The 8,925-nt window shown below is 43.0% G+C and overlaps 1 long non-coding RNA gene across 1 annotated transcript in view; it reads left to right on the top strand.

Annotated features, from left to right (window-relative positions):
- The window catches only part of LOC145543279 (uncharacterized), a 33,046-nt gene extending 28,603 nt beyond the window's left edge, over positions 1-4,443 (top strand). The window contains exon 5 of the long non-coding RNA XR_014080609.1: positions 3,538-4,443. This is a non-coding gene — a long non-coding RNA (uncharacterized LOC145543279). The remainder of the gene's footprint in view (positions 1-3,537) is intronic.
- Positions 4,444-8,925: the final 4,482 nt, after the last annotated feature.

Consider the following 8,925-nt stretch of genomic DNA (forward strand, 5'->3'; position numbering starts at 1 on the left):
TCCTGTCTGCCCTCTCTGACCCCAGCCCAGCTATCTCCATTAGCTGCCAACTGAACAGACACTCACACCTTATTCTAGGCATTGCTTATGGGTCATGGGCAGTCTGGGCCCCTGAGGGCTCAGAGGGATTGACCCGTGGGCTCAGGTGCTATGATGGGGAGGCTGGAGGGAAACAGCCCAGCCTGAGAGCTTTGCCTGCTCTGCCTGCTAGATCAGCAGCAAAGTCCTTGGACGGCCCCAAGCAGAGCTTCACACAGTCCTTCACAGCTTTGAGACCCCTATTGTTTCTCAGGCAGGCATAGGGCAGGATGTTTGTGTGTCTACATTTAAGGTCTACTAAACTTGTGGCCAGGAGAAAGACGCAAAGCAGTTGTCATAGGAAACTACAAATAAGAGCAGAATTTACTTTTCCTCTAAAATGAAAACCACTTGCTTTGTACCCAGTGCTCAGCAACCCTAGGGCCACACACTGGGCTGCCACCACCTCGTTCTTAATCTCCAGTGGTCAGCAGTGTTCCTTCACCCTTTCTCTGTCATCGTGGTTTCAAGCTTCCATTCACCAATCCCACCAAAACAAAGTCAGAAATAGCCTTCCACCTGCAAAATTCTGATATTTTGTTTCTAGAGTACCTCTTTTAGTTGTATAATAGGAATCGTAACAGACAAGCAGAAACAGACTCTATACTCCTTCAGGGCAAAGACTTTGCTTATTTTTAACTTTTGATGGAGAGCCTAGGGTTAAGAGAATACAGCATGTTGGCATAAAAAGAAATAATTGAAGTGTTGTCATTATATTTGTTGAGAGATTACATGTGTCAGAAGGTTTTCAGAGCATTTTATATGCATCTTCTCAATCATTTTCTTCAATAGTCCTATGGAGAGGTACTATTATTTCTCTTAGAATCTGAAGCCCGGAGAAGTAACATGCCCAGGACATATAACTAATAAGTTAGAGAATATATGTATGTATGTATGTATGTATGTATATATGCTGTGCTGTGCTTAGTCACTCAGTCAAGTCCAACTGTTTGTGACCCCATGGACTGCAGCCTGCCAAGCTCCTCTGTCCATGAGGATTCTCCAGGCAAGAATACTGGAGTGGGTTGCCATGCCCTCCTCCAGGGCATCTTCTCGATCCAGGGGTGGAACCCAGGTCACCTGCATTGCAGGAGGATTCTTTACTGTCTGAGCCACCAGGGAAGCTCTCTTTCTCTCTATGTATATATATACATACATATATATGTATAATGACTCTGAATGTATATACACACATATATACAGATTGAACATATGTGTATATATGTGTGTGTGTATATATATGTGTGTGTGTGTATGACTCTGTGGGGTGGCTGAATTCCTTGTCCACTAAAAATTTAGCAAATATTTATGGAGCCTCTGCGTATTGGGTCGTGGCATATCAGACACTGTACCAATAACTGGAAATCCAATATTTAACTCAGTACAGTCCTTGTCCTCAAGAAATTTACAGATTAGAGGGGTAGGTTCTTGCAAGCACAGCTACCTTAGCACAAGGCAGTCTGTGTGGAACCAGAGTTAGCGGAGTGTGGGGGAGGTTAATGGACTCTCAGTTTGGGAATTTGGGGAGAATAAGTTAGAGTCCTTGGGAGGAGAAAGGAAATTCCACGCGGAGGGAAGTACATGAGTGAGCTGAGATGTACAAAAGGACATGATGGCATTTGTGTCTTTGACCTGCACAGACTTGTTATCTCTTCAGTGGTAATGGAGTAAACATACAATGTTTATTAGCTTTGTGAGATTGGTACGTTGCAGGACCTTGACACTACACACGTACTGAATAAAGAGAAGCATAAAAAAATGAATGTTACTGCAATACTTGGATGCGGTATACAAACCTGTAAGAACAGTGTCACCCTCAGTGACCACATTTGCCTCATTAGCTTACATTTATCAGTTGTTTGTATGGTTGTTTAGTGGCTCATTTGTGTCCGACTCTTTGCTACCCTATAGACAGACTGTATCCTGCTATTCTCCTCTGTCCATGTGATTTTCCGGGCAAGAATACTGGAGTGGGTTGCCATTTCCTTCTCCAGGGGACCTTCCCGACCCAGGGATTGAACCTGCATCTCCTGTACTGGCAGGCGAGTTCTTCACCACTGAGCCACCAGGGAAGCCCCTGCCATTCATCAATTGCTCAGACAAAAATTACTGAGAGTTGCTGGTGAAAAGAGAAGCTTGAACCAACAGAGAGAACCAAAGAGGCCATGTTGCTGTGAGTGGGTTTGGTGAGCCTTTCCAGTGACCCTTGCAAGGCTGCATCTCTCTGTTCAGGGCTTGTGGCAGTCATGTGACTTTCTTGGGTGTGGCAGGCAATAAGCAAGACTTTGGGTTGGACCATTAGATCAAAGACAGAGTGGTTTTGTAGAAGGGCATTGAGGGGAGGAGAGAAGACTGAGTGGAACTAGAAGGGACTGTAGGAACATTCTAGCCACAAGGAAGACAATTTAATGGTGAAAAGGAGGAGTTACTTTCTGTGGTACCTGAGGCCAGGGCTGCTCCAGGAGTGTCCCTGTCTTAGAGACTTAGGCTTGGAGTCCTAGTGTTTTTCTGGGTGAAGTGGGTACCAGAGGTTTGAAAGAAGGAAAGTGACTAAAAGGAATCTAGACTTGAAATGGCCAGGAGAGTTGAGGATCATTTGCTTTGGACTAAAGATAAAAGCAGAAGGAATCAAGGAAATGTTAACAGATTTCTCGAATGGCCAGGTACAAACCCAAAAAGGATTAGAACGTGGGAGGAAGGGGTGGGGATTAGGATACAGAGTGATTTCTGAAAAGACTCATCTTTTATGCTGGAACCTTCTGTGTGACATGGGCATAGTTTGCATCCCTATAAATCCCTTTGTGGGCTTCCAAGGTGGCTGAGCAGGTAAAGAATCCACCTGCAATGCAGGAGACACAGTTTCAATCCCTAGGTGGGGAAGATCCCTGGAGAAGGGAATGGCAGTGCACTCCAGTATTCTTGCCTGGGAAATCCTGTGGACAGAGGATGGGCTACAGTCCATGGGATTGCACAGGTGGATACAATTTAGTGACTAACATACACACACACACGATGACTGTGGGACTTGAGTGGATCCAGGAAGAGATGTGGGCCATGTACCTGTAGTACAACCTGTCCAGAGGGCTTCTTTAAGCATCTCTGCACTTGGCACCAATCCAATATCACACTCCATCACTCAACTTCTCTCCTTTCCAAGCAAGAGGGGACAGGATGGTTTCTTTGGGGAAACATTTCTTGTTGTTGACACAGATCCCTGGGCATGTGACTAATGTGCTATGACTGGGCACTAACTTTCCATATGAGCCTCTACAAGTGTCAACAAATTGGATGAGACCATAGGTCTACTGTCTCTGACATTCTGAGCTCAACACCTGTGGACTTAAGTAAATTCTTAGAAACTATACTTCAACCTATACTTCATGGGGGTAATTTATTCTTGGTGTTTTCTAAGTGCCTTTGGCTGTATATTGTCACCCTACTTATTTAACTTATATGCAGATTATATCATGAGAAATGCTGGACTGGATGAAGTACAAGCTGGAATCAAGATTGCTGGGAGAAATATCAATGACCTCAGGTACGCAGATGACACCACCCTTATGGCAGAAAGCAAACAAGAACTAAAGAGCCTCTTGGTGAAAGTGAAAGAGGAGGGTGAAAAAGTTGGCTTAAAGCTCAGCATTCAGAAAAACTAAGATCATAGCATCTGGTCCCATCACTTCATGGCAAATAGATGGGGAAACAGTGGAAACAGTGGCTGACTTTATCTTTATGGGCTCCAAAATCACTGCAGATGGTGACTGCAGCCATGAAATTAAAAGATGCTTGCTTCTTGGGAGAAAAGTTTGACCAACCTAGACATCATATTAAAAAGCAGAGACATTACTTTGCCAACAAAGGTCCATCTAGTCAAGGCTACGGTTTTTCCAGTAGTCATATATGGCTGTGAGAGTTGGACTGTGAAGAAAGCTGAGTACTGAAGAATTGATGCTTTTGAACTGTGGTATTGGAGAAAACTCTTGAGAGTCCCTTGGACTGCAAGGAGATCCAACCAGTCCATCCTAAAGGAGATCAGTCCTGGGTGTTCATTGGAAGGACTGATGTTGAAGCTGAAGCTCCAATACTTTGGCCACCTGATGCTAAGAGCTGACTCATTGGAAAAGATCCTGATGCTGGGAAAGATTGAGGGCAGGAGGAGAAGGGGATGACAGAGGATGAGATGTTTGGATGGCATCACCGACTCAATGGACATGAGTTTGAGTAAACTCCGGGAGTTGGTGATGGAGAGGGAGGCCTGGCGTGCTGCAGTCCATGGGGTTGCAAAGAGCCTGATACGACTGAGTGACTGAACTGAACTGAACTTGGCACACACACTCTGTTATGCTGGTAAAATGTTTAAAATATTTTGAAGTGTTAATGCACATCATTTTGTATTTCCTTTCTGTTTCTTCTAATTCTTTTATTTTGAGGTCCTCCTGTTTATACAATTCAATAACACCACAATTTTCTATCCTTCTCCCCCCTTTTTTAAACCACTGTATTAATTTCCTATTGCTTCTGTGACAAATTATCACAATTTAATGGCTTAAAACAGCACTGATTTTATCTCTCATGGTTCTGGAGGTCAGGAGTCTTAAAATTAAGGTGTCAGCAGGCCCATGTGCCTTCCGGAGGCTCCAAAGAAAAGTCTGTTTGCTAGTTTTTTCTAGCTTTTGATGGCTTTGGCTCATGGCATCATCCTCCATCTTCACCAACAGCATAGCATCTTCCAGTTCTCTCTCTGTCCCTCTACTTTTGTCATCACACCACTTTCTGACTCTGATCATCCTGCTCCCTCTTATAAGGATCCTTGAGGTTATCTTGGACCTTCCTGAATAATCTGGGATAATCTCTCAATATGAAATCTCTAATTTAACCACACCCATAAAGTCCCTTTTCCATGTAAGATAACATATTCACAGGCTCTGATGTGGACAACACTGAAAGTGAAAAAGTGAGAGTGTTAGTCACTCAGTCGTGTCGGACTCTTTGCCACTCCATGGACTGTAGCCCACCAGACTCCTCTGTCCAGAGGATTCTGCAAGCAAGAGTACTGGAGTGGGTTGCCATGCCCTCCTCCAGGGGATCTTCCCGACCTAGGGATCGAACCCAGGTCTCCCACATTGCAGGCAGATTCTTTACTCTCCAAGCCACCAGGGAATCCTTGAGGACACATTTACAGGGCTCTTATTCAGCATGCTACTATTGTGGACTTAACTGTGTTGTGATTACTGGTGAATAATTATACACAACAATTGCTTTTCTGCAGTAAACACTTAGTATTGAGGAACATGTGCTGGTGGATCCTAATTCATTTTCCTCTGGAGTCTCTGTTTGTTACTTGATAAAAAGCATATTTTTCCACTGCTCCCCCAGAGTGCTGGCCCACAGCAGACAATAAATATTTATTGAAAAAAAATACAAGAGAAAAATGAGTCTATAATTAATAGAAGTTTTGACACTTTTTTGTGGTATAAAGGATTATTATTACTTCTGCTTAAGAAGAAATGGTCCTAGAGGGATTCATTTTTACCTCTAAGAACAATTAGAAAAAGAGTTCAACCATCCAACCAAAAAGTTATTATAGTAAATGCCAAAGACCATCAAACCTTAATTATTGCATGCCCTGCACTATGGGCTTCCCTGGTGGCTCAGTGGTAAGGAACTCACCTGCCAATACAGGAGATGCAGGTTCAATTCCTGGGTTGGAAAGATCCCCTGGAGAAGGAAATGGCAACCCACTCCAGTATTCTTGACTGGAAACTCCCATGGACAGAGGAACCCAGCGGGCTATAGTCTATGGAGTCACAAAGAGTTGGACGTGACTTAACAACCAAGCGCGCATGTGAGACCTGCGCTGTGCTGGTGTTCGCTTGATCTCATTTAATCTTCACCACTACCCTATTATCTTGTGCAGCAATTCTTCCCACTTTATATGTGAAAAGAGTGGAGATGCGTCTTAGGGCTATTATCCTAGGTCTATGTTGGGTCTGTGTGCAGTTGGCCAGTTTGAGTCTATTCCTATTCCTCTCTACACTATTAGACTCAGTGGGTATTGCTGGCTTCAGCCTTATGGTCCTGTTGATGCAGAGGGTGGGGCATCATATATCATTTACCCCAATTTTTCCCTTAGCCTTGGGGTCAAGAGTAAGAAAAGACTTTCACCCCCTTAATATAGGCAGTTCCCCCAGAAAGCTAGAATTGAGAGAGCTGCCAAACAGACTGGTTTATTTATCTTCTAAGTTCTCTTCCTGTGAGCAGCCCCAACACCTAGGCTTTTAAAAGCTCCAAGAGTGGGTAGAGGTTGCCAGAGGGTGGGAATAGGTGTAGGTAGCAAGAGTTTCCTCCACTGGCAGCTGCTTCCAACGTTGATAATGTTCCTGTTCTACAGATAGGAGCCTTCTTAACTCATGTCCTGGTTAGCAAAAGAAAAAATGGGGTGGGGAGGATGAAGGCCAGCAGGATGTGATGGGCCAGAAGTGTAAGGAAGAGGGGTTGCGTTCACCAGGAATGTTTGGGAGTAGAGGTTACCAGAAGAGATCAGGAGTGTGGACTTCCTAGATATCTACCCCCTTGACTCCATCACTCAGTAGCCGTGTTTACTTAACATTATTATTATTTCTTCTCATTAGTAAAATGTGGACAGTGCCCAGTAAATGCTCAATGAATGTGATCTGTTGTTAGTAACACTACAGTCAAAATCTTTTGGAAAGGAAATGGAGCAAAAGAGCATGTCTACCTACACGGTAGGTGACAGAGAAGTAAAAGAAGGAGGGAGAGAGTCATAGGATTGTTAGAATGGAAAATAAAAATATGGATTCTGAGCTTAACTTTCAGATAACAACAAATATCTATGTCTTTATACCATATAGATATAAATATAATAAACTAAATTAAATATTTATTTAGTATAAATATGATCCGTACATTGTTATTTATTTGCAATACAAATCTCACTCTGCTGAATTTTACCTGGCAGTTCTATGGGGGGCAAGGAAGGAGGGGAAGGAAAACAAAATCTCTCTTTATATCTAGAAGAAAAATTTTGATGCATTAACAGCAGTATTCCATCCAACTCCCCTTCTCGTGTTATGTTTCCAGAGGATTGAGGGCCAGATAAGGAAACCTCTCTCTCCAGCCCCTGCCTGGGACCGGGCAGCCATTTGATGCATTAATCCACCCTGTGAAACTGGAGCCTGTGTTTGCTGGTTATTAAGCTACCCTGCCCTTCATCCCACCCCCTATTCCCCAAACACAGGCACACAAACACACAAAGGCCTTGGCTAGAATTGGAGAGGTTAAGGAGTGGGGGAGGGGAAGGGGAGGGAAAAGGATTACAGTCTTATCAAAATAGCATCTGCAGCAATCCCTCCAGAATAGGCATCACTCCCCAAGTCTGTGGCCTGGGGCCAGGCCTGGGGTGAATGGGAAAACACCAGCTGGCCAAGGAAGGAGTAGTGCCCTGAGGGTGGAGGCTTTGCCAGGTGCATTGGGGATGGGAGGGTCTCTTCTCCTCCCTTCCCAGGGCGCCCTGCCCCATCTACTTTTTATCTGGAACTTCTCCCCCCGCACCCCCTTTGGTCAAACTGTTATTTTCCAGGCATGACGTAACAAAAGGTCCTTCAGTCAGGATATGAATATTGCTTGGACTCTTGCATGGGTTTCACCAATGTCTGGAGAGGTAGAAGGCCCTCTTGGAGTAGGCAATCTTGCAGGTCTAGGGCCAGAGCCCTGCTGCTTTAAGAAGCACTTACCCCTTGAGAACCACCTTATCCTGTCTCCTGACTTCATGCCTGGCTTGCTCTAAGCCAAGTCAAGGACAGTTGGAAGAGAATATTTTATTCTTCAAGATTACACATTCTCCTGGCTCTCAATACTTGACAGCAACTTTCTGTCTAAAGTTCACCCACATCTTTTGGTTGCATTGAGAGGTCTCTCTCCTAACTCTTTTGTTGGTCTTCGTTTGCACTGATTTTTTTTTCTCCTTTCTTTTTGCTTCTCATGACTACTTATCAGTAAAGGAGGAAAAAAATAAATCAGAGTGAATCATTTAAAAACAGCCTATTTTGAGGTGTAGAAGGACTTTTTAAGCATGACATAAAGGAAAGAGTGATTCTGGAAATACTAAAAACTTACATGCCTCAAAATCCCATAAAAAACACACCCAGGAAATATTTATTACATATATCCTTTAAATAAAGAGCTCTTACAAATCAATAACAAAGAGAAATGTGTATAACTAATGAGGAAATTTAAATGGCCAATAAATATACATAGAAAAGAGGTCAACCTGAGTGTTAAGAAAAGAAAATGGTTTCCCAAAATAGCAATGGGATGTTACTTTTCTGTGTCTGAAAAAGTAACAAAAGTATCTTTTAAAAAATATATAAAGTGTTAGCAAGAAAGAGGAGAAACTGGGACTTTTGAGCACTGTAAATTGCAGTGTTAAAATGTACAGTATTTTGGAATGATAAATGAGGCAACACAAATCAAGAGACAAAAATGTTCCTATCCTTTGAGTCAGTTATTCTAGTAATTTTTCTAAGAAAATAATTAGTGTTTTATGACACAATATAGCTGCGAGGATGTTTATCACAACACTGCTTATAATAAGAAATAGCTCAAAACTTGAAATTGATGTCCAACAATTGTTTAATGAATTATGAAACATGGACTATTGAATTCTGTAGACATTTAAGCTCCCGCTGAAAGATCATGGTTTTCAAGCAATTCTCAGTGGAGACCTCTGGAGTGGGGTTTGGTGTTCTAGGTTTCCTATCCCTGATGGGTACTTTTCTGTTTCATATACTGGACTTTGGTGTAAGATTTAATTTGAGCCAAGAATTC

The sequence above is a fragment of the Giraffa tippelskirchi genome, chromosome 3 (assembly GCF_054371585.1).
Source record: "Giraffa tippelskirchi isolate mGirTip1 chromosome 3, T2T-mGirTip1v1.2.pri, whole genome shotgun sequence".
NCBI lineage: Eukaryota > Metazoa > Chordata > Mammalia > Artiodactyla > Giraffidae > Giraffa > Giraffa tippelskirchi.